This window comes from Euprymna scolopes, chromosome 10 (assembly GCF_053919585.1).
Source record: "Euprymna scolopes isolate OS-2025 chromosome 10, ASM5391958v1, whole genome shotgun sequence".
Lineage (NCBI taxonomy): Eukaryota > Metazoa > Mollusca > Cephalopoda > Sepiida > Sepiolidae > Euprymna > Euprymna scolopes.
Window position 1 is genome coordinate 99,797,174 of NC_136491.1, and position 13,210 is coordinate 99,810,383.

The following is a 13,210-nucleotide window of genomic DNA, read 5'->3' on the forward strand; positions in this document are numbered from 1 at the left end:
CTTTTTTTTCTTTTAAAGATTTTTTCAGCGCAATGTTGTATCCCTGTGCCTATTTTAGAAGTATTTTTTTTTTTAATTTTCAGCCCAAACAAGGCATAGTGCCACTTTGAAGTAGGGGGCTACTATCAGGAACATAAGTTGCAGGGATACTATGTAGGGGGTTGAGCAGCAAGATTTCTGTTCATATTACACTTGAACTTCTGCATGTCAGTACAGTTGGGGAAGCAGGAACCCGGAAGGGAGTTCCAAAGTTTAGCAGTTCTGGGGAAGAAACTATTGGAGTAGAAGGCTTTTTTTACATCTAGGGATCTCTATTGCGAAGGGGTGGGATTTAGCTGCTTGTTGAGTTTGTTTGGGGTATTTACGTTGAGGAGGGACAAGGGCTTGTAGTTTGTCGGAGCATCCACCATTAAAATACTTGTAAAACAGGCAGAGGGATGCAACATTTCTTCACTGGGACAGAGGTTGAAGCCTAGATGAATTCAGAACCTATCAGGTTGGCGACTCTCTTTCCAGGAGTGAGAGACTAGTAGCAGATGCACTAGCCCAAATGTGACGACAATACTCCATACATGGGCGAATGGTGGCCTTGCAGAGGTACGGGATACTTTCAGGCATAAGCAACTTTCTAGCATGGTAGAGAGATCCCACCTTCTTTGCAGCAGCCTTGGCAACACTCTTGATGTATTTGTTCCAACTCATGTTCCCTGTGAACATTAAGCCAAGGAGTTTGAACAAAGTACTTTAAGGTAATGTATCTTTAGCTAATGTTATTTGTGGTTGAGAAGGTTTCTTGTAATTATTGAAGGAAACAAGCTTAGTCTTGGAAGCATTGAACGTTACCATCCACTTTTGACCCCATTCCACTACAGATTGGAAATCTTCCTGTGCTCTAATGAACTCATAACATTTGTACCCTCTTGACATGAATACTCCCAACTAATCCGACAAACAGTAAATCCTACTCCTTTATTGCAGAGTTCCCTAGTAGCAGTAGTATTGTATGGGTTACGCCTCTATACCGCTATTTTTTAGGCAGTCTGAGAAATTGTCTTCAGATAGATGGGCTGTTACATAGCCTCCTTCCAGTCAGTTGACTGGACAATGTAGAATCAGGTGGTCTGTGTAGGGGGGGGGGGGTCCTTGCATTTTGGGGAGCCTATTCTACACCACCATATGGGAATGCAGAGTTCCCTATATATCAGGAAGCTGTCTTCCCTCAAACTGCTAGACTTTGTAATTCTTCCTGCTTCCCTGACTGTACTAACATTTTGAAATTTAAATATAGTGTGAACAAACATTTTGCTTCTTGACTTACTTTATAGTGACCCCTTTAGATAAGGTTCACAGTAGTAACCCCTTAAAAGTGCAAAATGCAAATGTAACAAAAAAAAAAAAACAACAAAAAATAAAAATATACTTTCATAAACAAATACCAGTCACTGGGTGTCGGCACAAGTTTTCGGATGATTTCAATTATCTTTTCATTCTTGATTTAATCTCCAGACTTCTCTTGTCCTCGTAATGTTATTTTCTAATCGCTTACGCTTATCACCCATTTTTTGTATTCAGTTCCATTTTGTATATACGCACGTGTATATTCATACTTTATAAGTTAGTAGCATAGTATTCAACTTTTCAATCTATTCTCTTTGCTATTATGTTTTTGTTTACCAATGCTTATATAAACCATTATACACCTGTGTCAACATCAACGTCGTTGTGAACACGAGTTTTTGTTTGTCTCTCAATATAAAACCACTCAGATATCAATGTTAATTTATTAAAAAGGACATGTGGGGAAACTAATATCCCTAAACAAAAGACATCCATCCCATTAGTATTATATGTTCACTTACTAGTATGTGCATACATCCGTGCAGTCATCGTGAACCTAGTTTCTTGCTTATCTGTGAGTATAATTACTCAAACGCTGATAGGTTTTTAATAAAAGTGTATTACAAAGAAAATAACAGTCACAGAAAAAAAAATCACAGCAATATGTTACGCTTGGGGATAACTTGTCTTATTATAATTAGTTACATTTTGCACCCCCCGCCCACCCGCCCTTCCCACACACAGTTGGGTACGGCACCCTAGCCACATCTTCTTTGCTTGATGTTTCACTAGACAAAAGACAGAAACTCTGTCTGGAAGTTACGTGGTTCCATCAATTTTGATTCTGGGATCACCTCTGACCTTTAAGATGTCACTCAAACTTTTTCTATTCAAACATTAGTCCTTGTTATGTAAAAGTGTTACAGATAAAATTTACAGTTCTGTTTTCTTATTTCTACATAAATAAAGTCAGGTATGTTTTCATGTCATGTGTATAAATATTCAGTGTACATCAATTAGTAATCTTTTCAAGGGTTTATGTTACCTGTTTTTTTTTTGTTTTTTTTTTCATTTTCTTTCTTTGAAGATTGTAATGCTGGGTATGGGGCAGCCAAACCAGCTGCCAACATTGCCCCGTTTTTTATTGAAACCAACCAAGAGCTCTTTTTAGTATCCTCGTTGTTCTCTTAAGTGCAATTGTCTGGATCTCTTTTGCACTTGGTTCACCAGTTAGGTAGGACTTCAGGTTCCTCTTCAGAAGCCCTGTTGCACCTGGTATGATTGATATCTCCCTAAGATTCTTTTCATATCATACATGAGACCTTTATATTTGGTCAGTTTCTCCCTTTCAGCTCTGTCCAGAACTCCATCATTAGGGACACTCACTTCAACCAAGGTTGGCACTCTTTCTGACTTATTTTTTTTTTATTTATTTATTTATTTATTTTTATTTTTTTTTTTTACATGAAGGTCACCACTTATCAAGGCCCAGAAGCCACTCGGGGATAAGGGTTATTTTGTGTACAGTAATCAATGGGATAGTGTTGTAGTATTCATTAGTATTGGAGAGCAACATTTTCAAGGTAGGTGGCTGTAGAGATTACATGGTAGCAGATGCATATACTTCCCAAAAACAGCTATCCTGTTGTTATAAGCTCCAATTATCTTTGTGTTTCTTTTGCTTTGCATTCCTGAATTTTGCCTTCTTCCAAAATCCTTTTTCCTAACAATTGTTTAAAGGACAATGGTTTATAATGTGTTGACTTTTCTGTGACAAAAAATGAATCTTCAAAACTTCTGTAACACTTAATGAATGTTATTATCAAAATGTAATCCTTCCTCTTGCTGTACGTCCACTTTCCAATTTTCATATTTCTAAGATGGTTTGTTTTAAACAATTCCTTTAATTAAGCTTAAAGAGACAAAACTCAGCTTCGAGGTTGTTAGGGGAATGCATGAACGAGCTAATGGATATCGTAACAGACTATGGAATAATTGGTTCTATCGAATTCTGTTCTGGTCATTTGTGAGCTATTGTTAAATATTGAAGATATGTAGGCTAATAAATATAAGGAATTATGTTCACCAAGTCAGTGTTGTTAAGTTAAGCAGGATGTAAGGGGTTGGCAATAGATTAACCAGTTAACCGTTAGGACTGTCGTTCTACTGTTGGAATAAGTGTTAAAGGGTGTGACATTGGAATAGATAAATTAGAAGAAACGTCTGATCTTTCCTTTTCTTTGCATCCACTTTCCAATTTTCGTTTTTACATTTCTCAGATGATTTGTTTTAAACAATTTCTTTAAATGAAGCTGAAAGAGACAGAGCTCTGCTTCAATGTTGTTAGAGAATGCATGACTGAGCTAATGGATATCATAACAGACTATGGAATAATTGCACTAATGTTAAATACTGAAGATATGTAAGCTAGTAAATATTATAAGGAATTATGTATACCAAGTGATTGGTGTTAAGTTAGGTAGGATGTAAGGGTTCGCCAACAGATGAATCAGTTAACCTTTAGGACCATCGTTCTATTGTGGGAACTATTTTTTTTTTACCTAATAAAATTTAAAATTAACTGTAAAGCAGTTTCAGAAATTTAAAACTATACAAATCATTTAAAAAATTAAATTTTATTGCATTTGGTACAAGTTATCTGTTGTATATTATGTTTTATTTTTTTAATTTTTCAGCTGGTAATCATGCGGCAAATTTATCAACTGATGATATGGACAAGTAGTAAGCGATGTGTCCGATGTATTATGCAAAGGGATTTTTCAAATAACCAAAAGCAAACCTAGTTGATGAAGTGTTCATTTTTTTTAAATTCAAACGTCTGTTAAAACAAAAAATAGTTAATAAAAAAAACATGCATATGTTTATGCGGCCATTTTGCAGTAAAGACAACAAACTGAAAAAGTCATCAAAAAATAAGCATAAAGCAAATAAATGATACCAAAGGCAAGAGAAATTACTCTTCTATCTACCTGGATAAGTTTTTTGTGTTTTAACTTATTTTAAAGCGTTTATTTGCCTTGAAAAGCAAGTAGTGGCTAGTCTTGAGTTAGGACAAGAAAAAATGGCTGACATTAGACATTAGGCAGTCATTTGGGGAATCTTGATAATCACTAACAAAATTAGACAAAATACTGATTGAAAACTAGGATTTCTACCAGTATTTTGTTTAATTTTCGTTTTTTGATCGATTATCAAGAGTCCCTGTGTGGAGCTTATTAAGGCAGTCATGATTATTTTCAATTCTAACTGAACAGAGTGAACACAAGAATTCTTTCAAAGCGAAAAACGTTTTAAAATAAGTTACAACGCAGAAAACTTATCCACGAGCCATATTTCAGCAACATCTGCATTTTTCAGAGATATTTATAGTTAGTCATAAAGATTGGAGTGTATTTCAAATATTACACCTACTTTCTTATGTATATTGGCAACAATGATGTTTCAGTTTTTAATATGCAATAAAAATTTAGAGAGGAAGGATACAATCAATTTCATCTATTATTCAATCAAGGTAAGTTTGGTGATTCGTTCTTATAACCAACTCACATTTATATCTATGTATCTATAAGAGTGAGAATGTGTGTGTGAGAGAGAGGACACTTCTCAACCTATATACTCAACAAATTTTTGATCTACAGACTTGAAGTTTCGCATATAGTATATTCAAACATGTGGAAACCTTTGTAATCCCTTTTCATCTGGAAAAAAAGGGCTGCTAAGAGGTAACAATTGGAAAATTGGCACGTGGAGGGTCGTCAGACTTTTATGTGTTTGTTAACTGTTTCACGACTGTGCATGCGCGATTTGTTCACATTATGTTAAGAATAGGTTTGAAAACATTTTTTGGAGATTGTGTCAAGTTGGGCTAATGGTTATCATAGTTGACACATTGTCTTTAGGTTTGGGCTTTGATCTCAGCACAAGTATTTTTTTTTCACTTGCAAGAAGTGAACTTTAGAAAAAACATAATACTCGCATGTACATGTCTCAGTTTCTTTCCTTTTTTTTTTTCCTCATGTTTTTAAGGAATGTAACGTTATGGTTAATGGATGGTAACATTTAATTCTTGTTAGGCTAAGTTGCTCTCTTTTAACAATTACAACACACCTCTCCAATCATCGATATCCATGACAAATAGCACCCTACCTGAGAATTCTTCCTTCAAACTCCTCAGCCTAACATTTGCGGGCAATATGAACAAATATTTTGAAGACATTGCAAAAGCTGCTGCAAAGAAGGTGGGTTAATTCTATCATAGTAGAAGACTACTCACACCTGAGAGTATCCTGTACCTCTACAAGGCCATCATTCACTCATGCGTGAAGTATTGTTGCCACATCTGGGCAGGAGCATCTACCACTAGCCTCTCCGGTTCTGGATATGACCTTAAACTATATCCGATGGTGAGGCCCCAGCTTGCGGGCTTTGGGGAGTGTGGAGCCACCCTTTAATTGCCATTGCTCCCAGTTCCACTCTGACCCGGAGCAGTAGCACCTGTTAGGGTCCCAACTATGGGTTAAATAGAAACCGACTTTAAAAAACAAATATACTCTATTAAAAAATTGTTCTCCAAAATCACTGGATTTGGCATTAAATGACTTGAAAAGGGTTGATATGCCGTAAAACAAAAACAAACTAGCCTCTACTTTTGGATAGGGTCCGAGAAAGTTTTCAATCTAATAGGTACCACTTTGTCAACTAAGCTCCAACCTCTGTCCCATCACTGCAATGTTGCATCTCTCTCTCTGTTTTACATGCATTTTAATGGAATGTGCTCTGATGAACTCGTTGCACCTGTTCTCTCTCGACATACGTATCACCGACAAACCCGCTTAGCAGGAAAATCTCACCCCTTCACTGTTGGGGTCCCTAAATGCCAGAAAACTTTCTACTCTAATAGTTTCTTCCCTTAAACAGCTAAACGTTGGAATTCCCTTCCTGCTACCTGCTTCCCTGATTGTACTGATATGCAGAAGTTTAAATGTATGTGAACTAACATCTTGTTAATCTTTCCTAGGCATGGTCCCAAATAGTAGCCCCTTACGTCCAAGTGACGATATGCCTTGTTAGGGGTAAACGTGAATAAAAAAAAATAAATAAATAAAAATACTGGGCAACGCCGGGTACATCTTCTAGTATCCTATAAAGTCAAGTGAATCTTTCAAAGTAATTTTAGTGTCAAATATTTTATTTACAAAAGATTTTTGGTAATAAATCTTATACAGAGTTACATTTCTTTTTAACATAATAAATACGTAGAATTTGTCTCATTTTGAAATATAAGACCTATTCGGATTTTCTTATGAACATAGTTTGAAGCAACTTAACAAAATTGCTTTGGCATAACGCATAGAAGATGTTTGAAAACGTGAATTTAAACATAAGCAATAATAAAAAATAAATAAATAGTTAAACATCATCAATAGCATCGGAAATTATTTTTATAGTCCAAAACAATTTATTTTGCTTTAACTATATAGTGTATGTACCTCTTTCACAGTTATATAATCCTCCAAGCTTAATGAAAATAATTGATCCGGGCTCGGGTAAACATATTTGTTAGTTTAAAAAAATAAATTTGAACATTAAAATGTTGAAAAAAAAAAATGGAAGAAAATTGCTCCAAACGGTTAGATAAATGGCTAACAATAACATTGTAAACAAAAGAGCAACAACCACCCCTAACAATATATGAATACACAAATAGATAATTTAAAATAAAATTTAAAAAATGAAAATAGATTTTTTTTTAAATGCTCTTGTCCAGAATTTCCCCTATCTCTATAATACTAGCTGGCAGCCTGGTGTTGGCCGGTTGTATAATACATTTAAACATGAAATTTTAATTATGCATATTGTATTAGTGTAGAATCAATCCTCTATTGATTATTATATATTATGAGGAATAATTTGCCCGATGGACTAATTCACAAAAAAAAATAAATAATAATGATAATGTCGTTCATCAAATTCCATCTGTGTTTGTTATATCACGCCAGCTGATATTTGGGCTAGAAAAGTCACTTCTGATTAATGTTTAGTTTTAAAATATGCAAACAAAGAAATGATTTGCAGTGATTTTAAATGGTACCTCTTTTTTATTGTAAATTAAACTCATTAATAAGAAAAAAATGAAATCAAAATGGTGAGGTACACCCAGGCTTGAACAGGGGATCATTCAATGTTTAGTTGAATGCTCTGCCACTAAGCTGCATCTCCAGATTATAATGAATCTGTTTTTGTAAGAAGAAATGATTTGCTAAGATTTTATTATCTCCCTTGCCGGTGTAACGTAAAATATTCCCTTGTAAAAATTATTTCTTTTTATTTATAAGAGAGAAAAGCTATTTTTAAGATCGAATTTTTTTCGATTTTCGATACTTATTGGATGAATTTCTGTACAAAACATATCTAAGAACACTACCAGACATATAAATTACAAAGTAAGGAAGAATATTATTTCCGTTTATTTTATGCTACGATTAGTCGGAAAGGGTGGTAAGACAGTTTCAGCAATTCGAAGTACAGAAATACACTATATATATATATATATATATATATATAGTTTTAACAAACACTAAGACTTCAAAGAATGGGTTGATAGCAACAAAAAGTGTATTTCGTTGTTAGTTACAATTGTTAGGAAAACAGCATGGCCTATGTATATATATATATATATATATATATATATATATATATATATATATTGGCGCCAAAAAGAAAGTCCGTGCTTTGAATGTAATTTTTTAACCAACATTTGTGTGAAATTTGCGAAAGATAGGCTCAACCATTTCGGAACCTATGAGGATGGAACTCACACACGCAAAGTAACTTTTAAAAGAAGAGATTCTGCTTGTTCCTTCCTTAGTTAGTCTGTATTTTATGCTTTGAAAAATGGCCAAATACGATTTTTTAAGGCCAAACTGCTTGAAAAATGGCCAAATTTATAACCCTGGCAAAGAATGTGAGAGTGATCTCCCTTTGTAGCCTCATTTTTTTAATATCATTTTGACAATAACATATGATCATTGTTGCAATGGTGTGAGAAAGGAACTTGTAGAAATTTTGTGATGCAGCAGCTCTTCACCGAAGAAAGAAGTAAGTGAAACGTTACGTAAAAAAAAAAAGACAGGGAAGAAAAAAAAAAAAACGTCTGCCAAAAGGTGTTGAACTGAAGGAGTAAATTAAAAAGTGTCTCTTACAATGTGATTTTAATATTTGTATTAAACTATGTAACACAATATTACTTTCAGTGTATTTATTAGTACTAATTAATTTATCTCATTTGGGTCAATTCTATATTTAAACTACGATGGACACTATTTTCATAGAAATGTTAATGAATTCATATTTGCAGCGTATTAGTGGGCGTTCTGTTCTAAAAACTAGTTGTTTGTGCTATCCACAAATATAACAGCTTTATCAAAATATATTTATTTATTCAAAACATTTCTCATTCTGTGGAATTTCCATGAGTTCTGCAAGTATTAACAGATTAAAATTAAATCTGATGTATGTACCTGTTTCAAATCGAAAATATATTCCAAAAATCACATATTTTGATTAAGTAGCTTTATTTTCGTAAAGAAAATCATTTTTAAATGATTAATGAGAATTCGTAGGTATTACAACATAAATCTAGAATAAATTATTGTTGAATTACCTCCCTTAATTTTTTTATTTTTTTTTTTTTTTAGATTTAAAAAAAAACGGGAATTTGTAGGCATTACAATGTAAATCTAGTTAGCATGATTAATTGTTTGTCTCACTTGTTTTTTGATATTGTTTTTTCAAAATGAAAGGCGAGACAGCCATTCCTCAGGTACTCATAAAATTTGATTTTATTATTTAAAAATAAAACTACTTGATCAATTTTAGTGATTTTTGGAATATGATATTTTCATTTTATCAGGGCTACGTAAATCATAAAGATTTTTCTTTATTTTTGTTTTTTAATATAGGCGGAATTATGGACAAGAACAAAAAGATCTTTGGATACTCAAGATTTAACAAATATGGCCACCACCACCACCATAACATCATAAATATTTAGACATATATAGAAGAAAAAAAAAAGAGTTAATTTTTTACCAGCTTTTATATATGCATAGGATTTGTTATTTAAGCACAAAAACAGCCGCGCAAATATATTAAAAAGGATAATGTAGACACTTTCTGGCTACAGAAACAACATTCAGAATAGAGTTTTATGTAAAAGTAGAAACTGGTTGAAAATAAAACGATATACGAAACCAGCACAGTACTCAGTAGTACAAGCGGCAATAAGCCAATTCCTCCCCCTGCAAAAGGAGGTAATGCCTAGGAGGATGACCTCCTGAGAGATCAAACAAAACTACACTGCACTCCAATATAAGAGTGAGGAGAAGTTAGCTACAAGGGGTTCGTATATACTGTAATTTTTTTTTTTTTCCATTTTGTAACTTTTTAGATGGTACTTATGCAGAATATGAACCGTGCTGTTTTTAGATAAAATTTTCACATTAAATTAAATGTTTACAATATATTTTTTATTAAATTGATAAGTGAAAGAACAGAATAAGTTTTTTAAAGGCCTAGTTTGTATTTGATGTAAGTACCTTTAACCCTTTGTGACCTGGTTGAACTAATTCATTCAATCTATCTATATATATAAAAGTGAACGTGTCTGTGTGTGTGTGTGTCTGTGTACATTTTCCAACGCAATAACTCTGTCAATTTTCAGTCTACAGACTCGAAATTTGATATACAGGGTACTGAGATTTGGGAAAATCTTTGTAATCCGTTTTTGGCCAAAAATTTGGCTATAAAGGGGTCAAAGTTCAACGATTTGACCTTTGAGAACTCGATCAAACTCCTCCGACAATTTTGGGTCTAAACACTTGAAATTTTATATATAGTTTCCTTGGATATAGATCTAACTTAATAACTTGATTTGAGCCCAAAACAATAAATGTTAAGGGGTCATAATAGGGGTCAAAGTTTTAAAAAATTGATCTCTGCGGTCTCTACAAAATTACTCAGATAATTTCTGATCTAAACATTTTACATTTTGCATAAAGGGTATTCAGAGATAGGGTAAGCTTTTTTATCGGTTTAGGTCGAAAATTTTTAGTTACCAATATATAAATGTATGTATATATGCATGTATGTTTGCATGTCTGCCTAAAACTTTCGACAAAGGCGACAGATTTTATCAAGATCAGTATCGTTTTGAAGTTCGACCTTTCAGACAACAATTATCGAAAAATTGGCTAAAAACATTAATATCTTCACCTTAAACTGGGCACTTTTCTACAGGGGGAGTTCGCTTTTTTCACCGATATTTTTGAAAGTCATCCTCTCCTTTCGATTGTCTAGCCTTAATTTAAACATAAGTCACTTCTGGTTTGGCGGTGGTCGTAACAGCAAAGACATCAGGTTTTTTCCCTGTTCTTTTCCTCCTTCACAGTACGGGTTTGAACCTGCCTTTCTACTACCACTTTTTTTTTTTTCTCAACATACACATCCAAACACACGGGCAACGCCAGGCTGAAATGCTAGTATATCTATAAAAGTGAACGTGTCTGTCTGTGTGTGTACATTTTCCAACGCAATAAATCTGTCAATTTTTAGTCTACAGACTCGAAATTTGATATACAAGGTACTGAGATTTGGGAAAATCTTTGTAATCCGTTTTCGGCCAAAAATTTGGCTGTTAAGGGGTCAAAGTTCAACGATTTCACCTTTGAGAACTCTACTAAACTCCTCCAACAATTTTGGGTCTAAACAATTGAAATTTTAGATATAGTTTCCTTGGATATAGATCTAACTTAATAACTTGATTTGAGCCCAAAACAATAAATGTTAAGGGGTCATAATAGGGGTCAAAGTTTTAAAAAATTGATCTCTGCGGTCTCTACAAAATTACTCAGATAATTTCTGATCTAAACATTTTAAATTTTACAAAAAGGGTATTCAGAGATAGGGCGAGCTTTTTAATCGGTTTGATTCGAAATTTTTTAGTTACCAATATATAAATGTATGTATGTATGTATGTATGTATGTCTGCCTAAAACTTTCGATAGAGGCGACAGATTTTTACAAGATCAGTATCCTTTTAAAGTTCGACCTTTCAGATGACAAATATCCAAAAATAGGCTAAAATCATTAATATCTTCACCTTCAACTGGGCACTTTTTCTATAGGAGGAGGAGGGGCGCTTTTTTCACCGATATTTTCAAAAGTCATCCTCTCCTTTCGATTGTCTAGCCTTAATTTAAACCTTCCAGTTTGGCAGTGGTCGTAACAGCAAAGATGTCAGGTTTTTTTCCCGTTGTTTTCCTCCTTTGCAGTATGGGTTCGAGCCTACCTTCCTACTACCACTTTTTTTTTTTTGCCCAACATACACATCCAAACACACGGGCAACGCCAGGCTGAAATGCTAGTTTATCTATATATATATATATATATATATGTATGTGTGTCTGTGTGTGTGTCTGTGTGTGTGTGTGTGTACATTTTCCAATGTAATAACTCTGTCAATTTGTAGTCTACAGACTCGAAATTTGATATACAGGGTACTGAGATTTGGGAAAATCTTTGAAATCCGTTTTCGGCCAGAAATTTGGCTGTTAAGGGGGTCAAAGTTCAACGATTTGACCTTTGAGAACTCTACTAAACTCCTCCGACAATTTTGGGTCTAAACAATTGAAATTTTAGATATAGGTTCTTTGGACATGGATCTAACTTCATAACTTGATTTGAACCCAAAACAATAAATGTTAAGGGGTCATAATAGGGGTCAAATTAAAAAAAAGTTGACCTTTATTTTTTTTGCTCAACATACACCTCCAAACACCCCGGGCAACACCGGGCTGAAATGCTAGTCATATATAAATTAATATAGCGGCATAAATAAAATGGGAATTGATTCAAATATGCCTTGTATGTATTAGTTCAGTATCTAGGTAGATGCCAGATACCTCCAAATTGCAATTGTTCATTGCTTACATTCAGTATGCTACCATCTGTCTCAGAGAGTGGAGGATTACGTTTGTTGTCATAAACACACTTTTTTCAAGCACTATGCATAATAAGGTAAGTTTATGAAATGCAAACATTCTCAGTGGTAGTTTAACTATTGAACTTCATAACTTTTCCAGTTTGAAGACAATCATAGTATCATTACCATTTAAACTAACTAAAATTAACAATAAATATTGTTTTAACCATCTACATCATGATTCAGGTCAGAAACGGTTAAAATAAATAAAGCTGTTAATGTTTTGATTTTAAATATAAATAAATAAATAAATAAATAAAAATAAAAACATATTTTCAGTTTCACCCAGTGTATTTCGTTTTACTTTCAGTCAATTTCCATTTTTACATAAAACTCTATTGTGAACTCCATTTTGTTTCTGTAGTCGGCAAATCACACAGATGTAGCTGGTAGCGCAACTCATAGCTTCTCTATATCTCATTCCCTATCTCAGTTGGTTACATTTCCGACACGTTTCCCAGACCAGCACGATCAATGTGCCTCACTTCTAGATCTCTTTCTGACAACGGTTCCCAATGACTGTACAACAAATGCCCACAGCCCACTCGGGAAAGCTGATCACGCTGTGATAATGGTAGAAATCAGCCTAAATTCTCGCCCTAAAACTGAAGACCCACTTCTCAAAACAACGAGGTATTACAAAAAGGCTGATTGGGAAGCCATCAGGGAGCTCATCAGAGATGCCCCATGGCAAAATATCTTTACTCTTCCAGCGGAACAGTGTACAAATGAGACAACTGAATGGTTCAAAACTGCTATTGAAGCACATGTTTCCGCACGGAAATACTATAGCAAGCCCCACTCTCCCCA